This window comes from Canis lupus, chromosome 2 (assembly GCF_011100685.1).
Source record: "Canis lupus familiaris isolate Mischka breed German Shepherd chromosome 2, alternate assembly UU_Cfam_GSD_1.0, whole genome shotgun sequence".
NCBI classification, from domain to species: Eukaryota; Metazoa; Chordata; class Mammalia; order Carnivora; family Canidae; genus Canis; species Canis lupus.
This window is the reverse complement of record NC_049223.1, coordinates 53084784-53099172: the sequence shown is the minus strand read 5'-3', so window position 1 is coordinate 53099172 and position 14389 is coordinate 53084784. Positions and strand designations below refer to the sequence as shown.

At 44.9% G+C, this 14389-nt stretch overlaps 1 long non-coding RNA gene across 4 annotated transcripts; it reads right to left on the bottom strand.

Moving 5' to 3' along the window:
* Nucleotides 1-737: 737 nt before the first annotated feature.
* On the bottom strand, nucleotides 738-12864 carry LOC111092508. 4 transcript variants are annotated; one of them, XR_005355644.1, is made up of 5 exons: nucleotides 12796-12864; nucleotides 8220-8440; nucleotides 3020-3167; nucleotides 1846-2006; nucleotides 738-1095 (listed from the first exon to the last, which is right to left on the bottom strand). It is a non-coding gene; the product is annotated as an uncharacterized LOC111092508 (long non-coding RNA). The 4 variants fall into 4 exon arrangements; XR_005355645.1 differs by having other exon boundaries at nucleotides 8290-8440; XR_005355647.1 differs by lacking the exon at nucleotides 12796-12864 and adding an exon at nucleotides 10666-11032.
* Between the last annotated feature and the right edge of the window lie 1525 nt (nucleotides 12865-14389).

The following is a 14389-nucleotide window of genomic DNA, read 5'->3' as shown; positions in this document are numbered from 1 at the left end:
TGACATGATCATATGTATGTGTACAGAGAAGGAAGCAAATTTGAGACAGTGGGAGCGAGCAGTGACTCTAGGGGAAGCAGAGATTATTTCACTTTTCTTAAGATTTTTCTGAAGTGAGACATTTTTCAAACTAAAGAGCGCAGAGGAGGGACACCACGTCGGGTTGGGTGAGAAAGGCCGTGGAAGGTAGCATGGGGGTGAGCTGACGACCTCCAGTATCTTCAGGACATCCTGGAGGGGCTGGGGAAGCCAGAGCTGCGTGGGAAGGTGGTTAGGGGCAAATGGCAGAGAACAGAACCTTCTAGGGCAGCAGTGATTTAGGACCTGCGGGCCCTGCAATTTTAATGGTGCGGCGTTTGGTTTTAAGCACGCATGGAACATCATTTCATTTCACATCCATATTTCACCCGCAAAACTGGAGGTCAGATTCCAGCTCCATCCTGGTCCCAGTCACTTAGTGGGAGGTGTGTTGATGGGCTCGTCTGGTTCGTGGCTTTTATTCCAGAGCTTCATGAGTGATTGCAGTTCTTGCTTGTTAATCTTGCCATGGGATCACGGTTACATGACTGGGGCGGGGCGGGGGGGGACATTTAAGGTGTCCAGTGATCAGCACTGTGCCTTCTTTTCTGTCGAGTGTGATTCTTGTTTTTATCTGATGCCTACCACGCAGCTTCACACAAAACGGGTTTGCTCCCCTGCCTTCCCCCCCCCCCCGCCCCGCCCCACGGCTCCTGGTACAGGTTTGTATTCCTGGCATCCCTGCTCTTGTGCGATGAGTTGCAGGAGGCCCCAATTCTCGCTTTGTCCCCACAAGTAAAGTAGCAACTGCTTTAAACTGATAACGACACGGTTTTGCTGCCCTATAGACAGTCAGTTAAACTCTGATATGTGGCCACTGCCTCGAAATTCAAGCAATGGAAATGACATCATTATCAGCCGACTCTTTATGATGAAAAATGACCCACATTAGGAAACAATCTGAACCCAAGGAAACTTCGGTGATCAATCATCACAATTATCATGTGCCGGTCTTTTATGTAAATCCAACCCACAGTGAAGCCGGCTTTGGGTGGAGGAGTCAGGGGAGGAGAAATCCTGTGGAAAAGAACATTAGTACAATATAATTAAGCAAAAGGGAAAGCTCCAGATAATATATGTTTCTCAGGGGACCATTTCATGCCTTAGGGACCCGGACAGATCTGGGCGGAGAGGGTTGCATCATCATCATTAAAAGCATTTGTTAAATGCCCAGAGCTACAGAGAAATGGGCTGGGCTTTGTGCTGCATGAAGTTAGTTGGAACAGGCTAAGGTTCTCCCTCCAGGAACTGGAGCCCTGGTGGGCTACTCATTTGGTGGGCAGAGGGCAGAGGCTCCCCTCACCACAGGGAGGACATTACAATTGCAAGAGGATAATGTTCCACCTGGTGGGGGCCAGGGGTGCCTGGATTCCCTCATTCTACTTCATTCCCTTCTGACCAGTCCTTCTCAGTCCTGTATGGCCAGTCACAGGCTTATGGTGACCTGAGTATGAGGTAGAAGGACTCAGATGGAAGGGGATTGTCACTGTCCACCCGCAAGATGGCAGACTGGTAGCAGAGAGCGAGGCGGTGGGCCTGAGGTGATGCTCTTGCCTATATCTGTGGGCACATGGGATCACTCCGGGCCAGCAACTCCTGGCCACTCATTGTCTCTAGAGTCTGTGTTTCTCTAGTCCCTTTCTCTCAAACCTAGTAAGGGTGGGAGTATGTGTGAATGTGTGAGGAGACGTAAGCGAGGTAAAGAGGAACAGAGAGGTCATGGATGTGGCTGTGCTGGTCCCAGGAAATTGCAGAGAATAGACTTACCAAGGTGCCTCTAAGTTGCCTGTGCCCTTGGATACGTGAAAACTCAAGGAAGTGAAAGTTTAGCTTCCTCATCCTTCACCAAAACTCCAGAGCCTATAGGTGACCAGGTAACCCTAGGCTAGCGAGGGCTGGCAGCAGGGTATCCACATCTTGGCCCCCATCTGTGAATACCAGGTCCATGTCAACCCTATTTTTTTCTGGAAAGGACTTCATGGTATCATCTCTTCCATTCTTCTTGACTCTCCCTACAAAACCCATCATGTGTGCTCTTCTTATCCTAAAATTAATGTGAAGTTATGAGGCCTTGGCCTGCTTCCTATTCTTAACTATGCTCTATTCTTTGCTATTCTCCAGCACGTTTTCCACCTGCAGACCAAGAATATCTGAGATTCCCTCCTAGGAATTTGTTCCTTGTAGCTAAAGTTTTGCCATCCTATGGAATAAAAATGCTCCTGTTGGACAGTGCACTAAATCCTCAGGCGGAGCTGTGGATTTTTCCACAAGGCAGCCGAAGGCAGGTTTCCCAAGGGCAAAGGGAGGAGTGGCCAAGAGCAGGAGCACTGCCCCGACGGGGCAGGCAGGTTGCGGCCTCTGGGAGGGAAGGGGGTGGGCTCAGTGCCTGGGAAGGCAGGAATCAAACCTAAGAGGACTCCCCGTTGACTCAGGTGCTGTTCTAAGCCATTATGCCGGTTGGGTCATTTAACCCCACAGCACCTCTCATGGACAGAGCTGGGACTCAAACCTTGTGGCCCAACTTGTAACCCCTGCGCTTCACTGTCACACAGCACCCGGAGTAGGAGCAACAACCTGGGGGTGGGGGAAGAAGCCTACTAAGCTCCCTGGGAAGGAGGTTCTGACTGCCATCCTCCAGCCCTGACTCAAAGTCCAAGGCACCTTAGCTGTCTGTGGTTGTAGTGGAGATGTGTGTCCTGGTGACAGCAGGAGGCCACACCCCGTCCAGAAAACCCGATGGCTTGCCAGCAGAGGCCTCCCTCTGTGCTGGTGGGGTCAACTCCAGAGCAGCCATGGGAATCTTACTGTTGGCAGAGGCCAAGAACCCTCCCTGGGTGGCCTTTGGACTTGTAACAGCTTCCTCATCTGACCCACCAAGGCAAGTTAAACACTGCCAGCAATTGCCCAGCTGATTTATCTGCAGACATGAACGAAATCAAACCTTGGGATCTGTGGACGTCATCGGGCATGCTCCAGTTGGCCTCAGCTGTAGTCCAGCGGCTGCTTAAGAGAGCCCCATCAGTTACGTTAGCTTAGGAAGAGGTTGTGTTGAGCGCTCTCTCACCACGTGGAGGGGAGGGGTGTGTTTTCTGCACGGGAAAGAAGCTCTGTTATCCTGGGCTAAAAATGAGGAAAGAAAACCACTTAGGAACATACCCTAGAAAGATAGTCCCCCTGTGCTCCCTACAATGACAGAGTCAAGGACTCGGGCTCCTCTGGAAACTGTGCAGAGGCCCTCGCCTCCACATCTACCTCTGCAGATTCAGGTCTGGCTGGGACAGGGCTCTGGCGGGGGCGGGGGGGTTGAAATAATCATTTCATAGCTCTGGTTTAGATCATGCGTTCTCTGATGAACAGTCCATACATGGTTACCAAGAGCCATTAATCGCTGTTCGTCTTCATTATCCAGGTGACAGGAAAGGCGAGAGGGAACAGACATCACTGGATCATCTTGCCTGTCTTTGTGAGCACTGCTCTTTGGACCAGCTCCGATCTTTCCTCCCCACTTAGCATAGGGAGAGCAAGACAAGGGGATTCAGCAAGGGTTGTATTTGGAAGGGTAGAAATAATTGATTGTGGCTGGGAGAGCAGGAGCTAATCTACTTCGGTAAAATCTCCATGCATTTATACCTTTGGTGAAACTATTATTTTATGTCTGAGGTCTATGGGACATACTGTCATTAAAATCACCACGGTGTGTATATTCACCTGGCTCACAAAGGAAATCACCCCCTCGTCTCTAGTCCGGTTCCTGCTGCTCACCAGTGAAGGGCCCTCCAGAAATTCTTGGACTCTTGTTTCTTTCCACAAAGTCCTTTTGCATCTGGTACATATTCGTGACTAGATTTTAAAACCGGAGTTTTTTTTTTTTTTTTTTTTTTTTTTTTTTTTTTTTTTACACCCCATTTAGCTTGTGCCCTTCTTCAGAGCCTCTGCATTGGGCATGTTCCTAATGAGTGCCAGGTGGTGAGTGTGGTAGGGGTTGGGGTGCGGAGAGCAAACGGACTGGTGTAGTGCTAGGGACCTGGGGTCAAGAAAGAACTCAACCAGGTATTAGCGGAGTGACTTGACTGGAAACTCCTGAGTATCAGATTTTTACTGTGAAGCTCACAATACCCACCTTTGGGAAGGCTCAAGTAAGATAAGGTATGGGGACGTGCATTGGGAACTAGAAAATCTTACAAACGCGCAAAGGGTGGCTCCTGGATTTAAGTTGGATCAAGTAGTTCTTGAAAGAAGACAGTCTAAGTCTGGAGCTTTGTTGAACAGATATTCCTTATTGATTTTTCTCCTAACAGGGTTTAATCTATACTCTGTTGTCCCGTGTCTAATTTTTCAAAAGATAAGCATGTTAGAAAGACCTGTGCTTTAAATTGTGTGGGGCAAGGGCCCAAGGAATAGGTGTATGTCCTTGGAAGGGGGTTCCACCTGACTGCCGGGGTGGCCCCCTTGCTCTGCCCCCCAATTCCCACCCCCGCCAGGCCTTTGAGCTGCCTCATCGGTGGGCTGGGGTCTGTAGAGGCAGAGGGCTGTGGTTCCATCTGTGCTCAGAGTCTGCAGGCCTTTCCAAAAGCGAGGTGGTTTGACATTTGGAGAGTTATGATAATTTCTACCACTTACTGTTTGCTGCATGCCAGGTGCTGAACTAAGCACTTTACACGCATTAACCCATTAAATCTTCACAATAGCCTCGTGAAGCAGGAACTCAAACCATCCTCATTTTAGAGATAAACTGAGCTTAGAGAGTTTTAGGTCGATTGTCCACAGTCAACAGTTAACGTAGTGCAAATCACAAGTCCCACGTGGGGCTGACTCTAAAGGCTGCTCTTAGTAGAATGCTCCTCCAATACCTGGCTGGCCTGGGGCTGGTCACAGCAGCCAAAGCCTCAGATCACACAGCAAGATCAAACTCAGCTCTGGGGAGCATCTGCTCTTGCTAAAGGAGGGAAAGGCAGAGGGCTGGGACTGAGCGTGGCTTCCATGTGTGGCCCTCATGTACCAAACCTGACATCCGTCCCAATCTGAAAATGCCACAGGTCAACACAGCAGGGGTGTGGCTGTACCTTGCTTCAAAGTCTATTTATTAAATACGTAACTGGCCATTTAAAACATTTCTTTTCCAAATAGCTACCCCCACATCTTTTGGCAATTTAAAGGGGCCAGCATGAACTACACAGATCATTGCAAGTCTTCCTTTTGACTTCTTTGATTCTGACTTCTTACTGTTTGTAGTTTATAAGTTCATGTCCAAAGAAGGAAAGGAAGAAGAAAGACAGGAAGGGAGGAGAGAGAGAAAGATAGGTAGAAGGAAAGAATGAACGAATGAATGAACCAAAGAAAAGAAAAGAGAGGAAGAAAGTTTATTCAAGAAAGGTAAGCTACAGGAGAGAAGGAGTGGGGAAGCTGAATGCAAAGTAGCATGAAACCAAAGACTTTTATGTCTTCTCCACCCACCCAATACCATCCCATAAATCTTTACATTATATTCTGCTAAATGTGTCAGAAATGCAACCGGGCTTGCAAATAATTGCTGCCATTGAATGCATCTCCCCTGGCATATCCATTGGAGCTCAAAATAACCCATGTAACCAAAGAGTAAATCAGTGACTGGACACCCAGTGCCAAGCATAATCTCAAGCAACATTTAACTAGGTTCAATATTTATTTCCCAGCCTTGAGTCACTTTGAAATGATCTGGACTCAGTTCAGACAGGACCAGCCCTAATTTTATGCTGCTCTTGGACCCCTTCCAGCAGCATGAGGGCTCAGATGTCAGGGAGTTCCAGAAAAATGAGATCCCTCACAGATTTCACAATTTAAGGCACCCTCTTCCAACGTTGTGTAATGTGTGAGCCTTTTGACTGAAGATGCAACCTTTTGAGAGGGCTTTGAGCACCCCCTGAGAAGCATGCCTCACCCGTGCCCCATCTCCCACATCATCCGTAAGGATGGGGCAGGTAAAGTTAACCTGCTTAACGGCTTGCATAAATAAAATCTCCCAATACCCACATGTGGGAAAAGAGTAACCCTCAATTGATTACCATTTTCCAAACAAATGACATTTTCCCACACAATTAAGAAGGACAGATTTGGGAAGCTTCAGGACACATTAAAACAGCAAATAACACTGCTCCAAGTTTAATGGATACAGGGACACATCAAATAAATAGCAGCCAATTCTCAAGCTTTTGTATTACAAATGCTCAATCAATAGAAAACCAAGCAATTTTAGTGTACATCAGAGATAAATCTCAAGATGGCAAGATTGACTTTTAGCTCCCTGTTAAAGGGTATCGAACTGACATTGAATGACCTTACACTTAGCCAACACATTTATTATAAAAGTCTGACACGGTTAAGTGAAATGATTGATACTGGCCCATTTTGCTCTAAAATGCAGCCTTTCACCTTTCTTAGTTGGGAAATGGGGAAAAGGACCTCACCCATAAAATTAAAGATTTTCCTTTTTAAAAAAAATTTCTCCTTAATCTATAGATGATTAATGTCTTGCTTCAGAACAGTCATCTGCATTCTGGAGTCTGAGATAGCTAGGTTCAGAGCTCAGGAAGATCTTTACCAGATTTTGAACCAATTTTACAGCATCTCTAAGGAGAGGTTTCCTTAGCGCTAGAATTGGGAGGATTGGAATTAGATACTGTACTTAAAGCAGTTAGTAAAGTGCCCAGGCTCATGCTCAAATTCTAGTTTTATTATTGTTGTAATATAATTTATGTTGACTCCTGACTTCACGATTCCATAGATTATTATGCTATTAGTAGAGGTAATAACTACAGTAATAATTATAGACACCTCGCAGGTACCAGGCACTGTACTTAATGCTTTAGATACATTTTCTCATTTAATTCTCATGACTACCCTCTGAGGTACGTGCTATCATCCTAGTAGTTGGAAGTTAGGAAACTAAGGTTCAGGGAAATGAGTGGCATTGTTAAAGATCATGCAGTTGGCCTTCTCCGATTGACTTATTTCACTCAGCATAATACATTATATGGTCTCATTCATTTGGGGAATATAAAAATAAAGGGAATAAAGGGAAAAGGAGAAAAAATAAGTGGGAAATACCAGAAAGGGAGACAGAACATGGAAGACTCCTAACTCTGGGAAACAAACTAGGGGTGGTGGAAGGGGAGGAGGGCGGAGGGTGGGGATGACTGGGTGACGGACACTGAGGGGGGCACTTGATGGGATGAGCACTGGGTGTTATTCTATATGTTAAAAAATTGAACACCAATAAAAAATAAATTTATAAAAAAAAATCATGCTATTGGTCAGGATTCAAACACACCACCTTACCCTGGCTTCCCTGCCCTAAGTCACAGAGGTTTTTGCATTTTGTACTGTTAAACTCTTAGAAGAACAGAAAACTTCAATAATCCAGGGAAAGTCGCTTTCTCTGAACCTTAGGTCTTCCATCTGTCAAATGAAAATCGTTGGAATGGATTGTATCAGACATTTTGGGATTCCAGGATTCTAATGGAATCTGTTGTTGTCTAGGCAAACAGCTGAGAAAACATGTAAATGGATTTGATAAATGTTGGAAAAGGAGACTATGTTCATGTATGGCAAATTCTGCACGGCCACAACATTTTTGTACTTTCCATAATGGCTTAATTCCATCTCCTTCAGCTATCCTTTCAAACTCTGCTGTGGACTAAGCTGTCCATTCACCCACATGTGCCCATCCATAGTGTACGTGGCCAGTGTAGCAGAAGCTAACACAATCCCTTATTCGGATCAACCTTTACTTCCTGCTCCCAACCTTGATTCCTTGGAGACGCTTAACAACGACCCCTTCTTCCCAAATCTTAAAATATATCCTCCTGCCATTTTGGGAATAATGTTGTGATTAAACATTTATTTACATTTGGTCCTCACACTTGAGTGTGGACATAAAATAAAACCACTGATCGCTGTTGTTGCAGGGTTAGAATGTTTAAAATATTTCACATCCTGGCCACAAGCTAAGCAGTTTCCAGATATAGCTTGTTTGGGGACTGGGCTTCCAGGGTGGAGAAGGTGGGCAAATGTAGGAAGTACAGAGGATGCAAGGGTCTGGAGGTGATGGAGGGAAATCTGAGCCTCAACATCTGACCGGACCCAAGTCCTGAGCATTTCATTACCTGGTGTACTGCTGCTTGGGCCTAGTGCTGTGACACAGACACTGTCCTGGCTCGGAGCCCTCATTCTCACCTCTTCAACACGCAGTCTGCTGGTCCTGGCCTCCCGAATGACAGTTTATTCTGGTGGTGTGAAGGACCTGCAGAGATACTGTATGTGCTGAATTGGCTCTTCAGAAGGAGCCAGGACTCTGCATTTTGGCCTTCCACTCTTTTGGCTCACACTAAGGAGAGGGTGAGAGAGAGAGAAAAAAAAATCCGGCTTTAGTTCTTATGCTTGTCCTTTTATGATGTGTTTATATACACTAATCTGTCGGGAGGATCATTTGATTTCCCCAGTAACTTCTATCAAACCAGAGATCATTGTGGGGAAATTAGCATTAGTTAAATAACTAATTGACTCTAAGGAGACTACTGGCTAGTGCCTAATTAGAAAAAAAAATTTTTTTTAAAGATTTTATTTATTCATGAGAGACAGAGAGAGAGGCAGAGACACAGGCAGAGGGAGAAGCAGGCTCCATGCAGGGAGCCCGATGTGGGACTCGATCCTGGGATTCTGGGATCACGCCCTGGGCCAAAGGCAGACGCTCAACCACTGAGCCACCCAGGCATCCCCCCAAATTTCTTTTAAATGTGTTTGCTTTAATTGACTTTAATGTATAGACAGAGATCAAGTCAGGGCTCAGGTATGTTGAGGGACTTCAGTTGGCCACGTCATGCCTTCTGCTGATGTGAGGAATAGAAACAGAAAATCTCAATTGGGTGAAGACTTTTAGGAATGAAGGAGGAGGACATGAATTTATGGTGTGTTTTATGAAGTTTTCTTTCAACATCATGTATCACAAACTAAGAAAACTCTTTAATCTGAAAGTAACTAGGCTGATGGTTTATACCTACCCATTAAAGGTCAGTAGAAAGTCAGTCATGGTTGGCATTTTCCATGAAAGGATTAAAATTCAGTTGTTAAGCATGGTTTGCTATCCTTTAAATATGATTTACCAAAAAAAAATGACCCCAGTTTTTCAGGGAAAATATACAAAGGATATCCAAATCTTGATTTTCTTTTGAGGTCTCCCTAACTTTGCTGTTCATGTCTCATCAGAGATTTTACCAAACCTGTTTTTCAGGGATTTGAAATCTCTCATAAAAATTAACTGCAGGCTTTTACGCAAGTTAAAAACAGAATTCATGTGGTTCCTTTAAAATCTTGCAAGTCTTTAAAAGAAGGACTAATAAAAATATACCTTCCAAATAGCTTTTCCTGTGGCTGTGCGGCCTGTTTAAGGACCCATTACAGTTCAGCTGCTCCTCTTACCCCTGCCCCCCAGCAGCAGAAAGTATTTCTGATTTTACTCGGAGCCCTCAATGGAAAATGCCAGTCATTCTTTTTTTTTTTTTTCCTTACCAAAGATTGAATTAAGACCTTAGGAAAGGTACACGATAACTTCACAGTGCAGAGCTTGAATTCCTGTGTAGGTCACCACGGGGCTGAGGTCTCACTCACCCTGTGCTCAAGAACAGCTCATGTTGTCCTTGGAGCCTTGAGCATAGAACATCAATCTCATCCCTCCAGGCTTCGCAGACCAGGCCACCACACAGCCCAACCCTGTCTCTTGTGTCCCAGTAACAAAGGGCAGATGTGGTTCCAAGGTCACATATAGTGTATCTGTGCAGGGTCCATCGAGCCCAGTGGGAAGCTGAGAAAATACCCACACGGTTGCGGGCTACTTTAATCATCCTCAGGGGAAGGAGAAACCTCCGTGGCTGTCTGTGGACAATAGTCTCTTTGGGATCTGCTTACAACCTCGGTGCTTTTGTCTTAGAGTGATGTCACCATGCCCTGCCCTCTGCTGCATTATGAGAATGCACCAAAATTAGCTCTTTGGTGGAAGGAGAGACTAGGTTAAGAAAATGCAAAGATTCTTTCATTCATTTACTTTTTCATTTAAACATACCATGCCCAAGATACAATTCTAGGTACTGAAGTTAGGAGCCAAAAGATACAAGCCTTGTTCTCATGGAGCTGACCCTCCAGATGAGGTGAAGGACAGGGTGTTGGGTGGTAGAGGAGCAGCGCCTAACCCAAGGTGGGGAGGGCTTTATGGAAGGCTTCCTGGAGGGTGTAAGTCATGGGTGAGGTTTGAGGAACAGATATAACGGACGGTTCGAGTGTAATAATTATAATGAACAATTCATTTCCAGAGAAATGAGATTTTGATGACTCGAATTTAGTCCCAAAGGACTAAAAGGCTTTTAGGATGTAGCTTGGTAGCTTTCCTTTCTAGCTGTTTCCTTGAGAAAGGAACCATTTTATTCCTAATACCCAGTGTTATTTCTATAGGGCTTTATCCTGCTTGTGATCAAAACCCCAAAAGTTAGCTTTGGGATTCTTGTCCCCAAGCTCAGATCCCTGTCCCCACCCCCAGTTATTTCTAGATGTAGGACTAACCTGGTCACTGCTTCTTGGCAAGGCCCCAGACACAATGAAGAATCTCATTGGAGATGCCTTTCTAGAAGGTGACTTTCTTCATGACCTGTTTCCAGCATGATGCTTTAACTGTGCCATGACTATTTTCCACGGATTAAGAATGAAGTAGTGTATGGTATCAGGAGGGTTCCTTCTAGAAACCTAAATGATGTTGCCTTCTAGATAGAGCAAAGCTTCCTAGGGCTGAAAGAGAGGAATCTGATAGCCTCACCTGTCTGTGACTCAGCTGAGCGCCTACCAACTAGCAAGTGACACAAGCCCATGTCCTTTCCTCAGAAGGGCAGCCTAGGTCTCCGTGAGTCCTGAAACTTTCTTCCTGATTTTAAAGGCTTGGGTGTCTTGTTTCCTGGCCCCTGGAATGTTAGAGAATCAAGCAGAGAAAGGAGAGGGGGTGAAAGTGTTGGCTTCTAGAGGGGACCAGAAGAGGCTGCAGACAGCGTGGGGGTACCATAAGGGGAGAAGGAGACCCATTGGAAATAGAGATATGAGAATGTAAAAAGTAAGGGCGTTTTGGCCAAATGGCCTGGCGTGAAGATTTAGTGTGAACTATGGCCTTTTTTCTCTTTATTGAGTCTTGTATTCTTTGCTGGCACTTGGTCCACTTAAAAAATGCATTAAGTACATTCTTAATGTATAACTGATGTGAAAATTATGGTAATTTGGGATAGCAAAGGATTTTCTCAAGTCACTTTATTTAATTTATTTTATTTTTTCTTTCTTTTTTTAATTGGAGTTCAATTTGCCAACATACAGCATAATATCCAGTGTTCATCCCATCAAGTGCCCCCTTCAGTGCCCATCACCCAGTTACCCCGTCCCCCCACCCACCTCCCCTTCCACTACCCCCTGTTTGTTTCCCAGAGTTAGGAGTGTCTCATGTTCTGTCTCCCTCTCTGATATTTCCCACTCATTTTCTCTCCTTTCCCCTTTATTCCCTTTCACTATTTTTTATATTCCCCAAATGAGTGAGACCATATAATGTTTGTCCTTCTCTGATTCAAGTCACTTTATAAGTTATTACAAAGGTACTGCTCTCCTTGATGAGAAATGAGGTACAGCCCTTTTCTTTTAAGTACTTATAAAGGGAAGCAGGTGGCTCAGTGGATGAGCAGCAGATTTTGAATCAGGAGCCTGAACTGTTTCTGGCTTTGCTTCCTGTAACTCAGAAAACCATTCTCTCCTCCCATTCTTTTTTCTTTAAAATGTGATCAGTTGCCCTCACAGAAGCATCTGAATGAAACCCATTTGTAATGGGTGTGTGTAGTGGGGAGGATTTTAGGAACATACAGTATATTTACATGGAAGCTCAGGCCATCAGTGAATCTCTGGTGACCTCTAGAAGGGGACTGGAGAATGAAGGAGGTGGGGAGACTGAGGCTAGCAAGGTGAAGTAACCCAGCTGATGAAGGTGTATGCCATTCACATTCGTTGATCCGCCCTTTAATCTTTATGCATCTTCTTAGTTTTGTTTATTACACGTTAAAACTCTTCTCTTGACATTGCATTTGAAATTATTTTATGGCTAAAGCTCTGAAGGTTTATAATGCAGTGGCCTCCTAATAGCAGGGCAATCAGAAAGACTTTCATTTGGCACTGGTTCCCAATGATCTAACTAAGCCATTTAAAACTTTGCAAAGGAGCCCAGGAAAATGCTTAAGTTCTGTCCTGGAGCAGATTGGCTGAAGTGACCTTGGCCCCTCCGAGAAATGTGAGGAAAAATGATTGCCATAGCCACCCTGCTTTTGTGGCAGAGAGGGTACATCCTGGGGATTTCTCTGGCACCGCATCTGTGCCAGGTTTCACGTGGCCTCCCTTATTACCGAGGGGTTGAGAGAACCGTAGAGAACCCAAGCATGATGATTTAATGACTGTTTGGGAGCTCTTTCCCCACATCACCACCACCTGCCCTCCCTACTCCAGCCCCACAGTCTAGAAAGGTCATTCTAGTAAAACCCTTTGAGAACTTTGAAGAAGTATGCACATCCATTTCTCCTATATCCATTCACAAACATTAGGGAGCTACTAAGTGCCTAGCCCCATGGCAGACAAAATGGTGAGTATACACACATGTAACACATGATCCCTACTCACCGAAGGAGTCACTGCTATCATGTATATGGGGCATAAGCACATAGAATAAAATACAAAATGATATAGAAAGGGTTCAATGCAAGTATATTGTGAGGTAGCCCAGAGAATGGAATATAGAATATGGAGAAGAAGATGGGCTTCACTGATGACAGAAGTAGGTTAAAATCTCATCCCTGTCACTTACTAGCTCTATAGCCACAGTGTCCTAAATGTAAAATAGATGAGGAGGGCTGGGAAAACTAAATAATATGTATGAACTGCTTGGCATGGGCCTTAGTATGTAGTGAATACTCAATACATACCTACATCCCTATGTAAGTATTGTCACGGAGGTCTCCCCTTACCTGTGGGGGATGTGTTCCCAGAACCTTGGTGGCGACCTGGAAGGATGATAGTACCAAAGCCTATATGTATGATTTTTTTTAATGCATACGTTTCTATAATAAAGTTTAATTCATGAATTAGGGATAGTAAGAGATTGACAACAATAATCAGTAGCAGAATAGAACAATTATAAAAAATATGCCATGATAAAAGTTACACGAATGTGATCCCTTTCTCAGTGTCTTACTGTGCTGTGAGGTGAGTGACATAGGAGGAGCTCAGAGCAGGCTGAGATGAAAGGAAAAGGCCTCTGAACCAGGAAGAAAGAGTTCAGACTAGATGAGGATGGAGTGAGGAGACAACACCCAGGCAGGAGAGTGAGGGTCTGGAGGCAGCAATGAATGGGCTTTCTGGGAGAACTCAGCAGAAGGGCCCATGATGGGGTCATGGGAGATGAGGTGCAGGCAGATTTCAGAGAGTGGAAAGTCCTCTACCAGTGGCCCCCACTGGCCTTGGTCTGCTTTCTGCCATCTTAAACCCAGCATGGGAGAGCTGGGCTTTTGGAACATTCTTCACACAGTCATCGCTGGCCACAGCAGGCGAGGACCTCCTACTCCACTGTATGTAACCCTGTGACTAAGAACTGAGAAGCTTGTTGCTGCTTTTGTTGTTGTAGGGGAATTGGAGACACCAGATATGTTAACTGAGAAGAAAGAGCTGGCAGGTAAAAAAAAAAAAAAAAAAAAAAGTCATGGATATAAAACAGCATCTGTGATTTTTCTTATGGATCCTCCCCTTTCCTTCCACAGACCCCTAAAAGTCTTGCTAATTTATGACTTTGGAACATTAGAAAATCATCTCCTTTGGGGCGCCTGGATGGCTCAGTAGGTTAAATATCCAACTCTTGGTTTTGGTTCAAGTTGTGATCTCAGGGTCCTGGGATCAAGTTCCATGTCTGACTCCCTGCTTACCAGGGACTCTGCTGGAGGTTCTCTCCTTCTCTCTCCCCTCTGTCTCTCCCCCTACTTACTCTTTTTTCTTTTGCAAATATATAAATAAATAAAATCTTAAAAAAAATAAAATCATCCCCTTCCCACAAAAGGACTCAGTGCATGTTGCTGATACTTGTTTGTTAGTATATTTTCGGTTTGGTGTCCATGACAGTTATCTTTTTTTTTCCTCTTTCTTACTAATTACATCTAGTGGTGAGTTTCTCCTAGCCCCAGAAAGTCCAAAAGGCATTAGGTGTCTGTATTAGTATTCACAGACC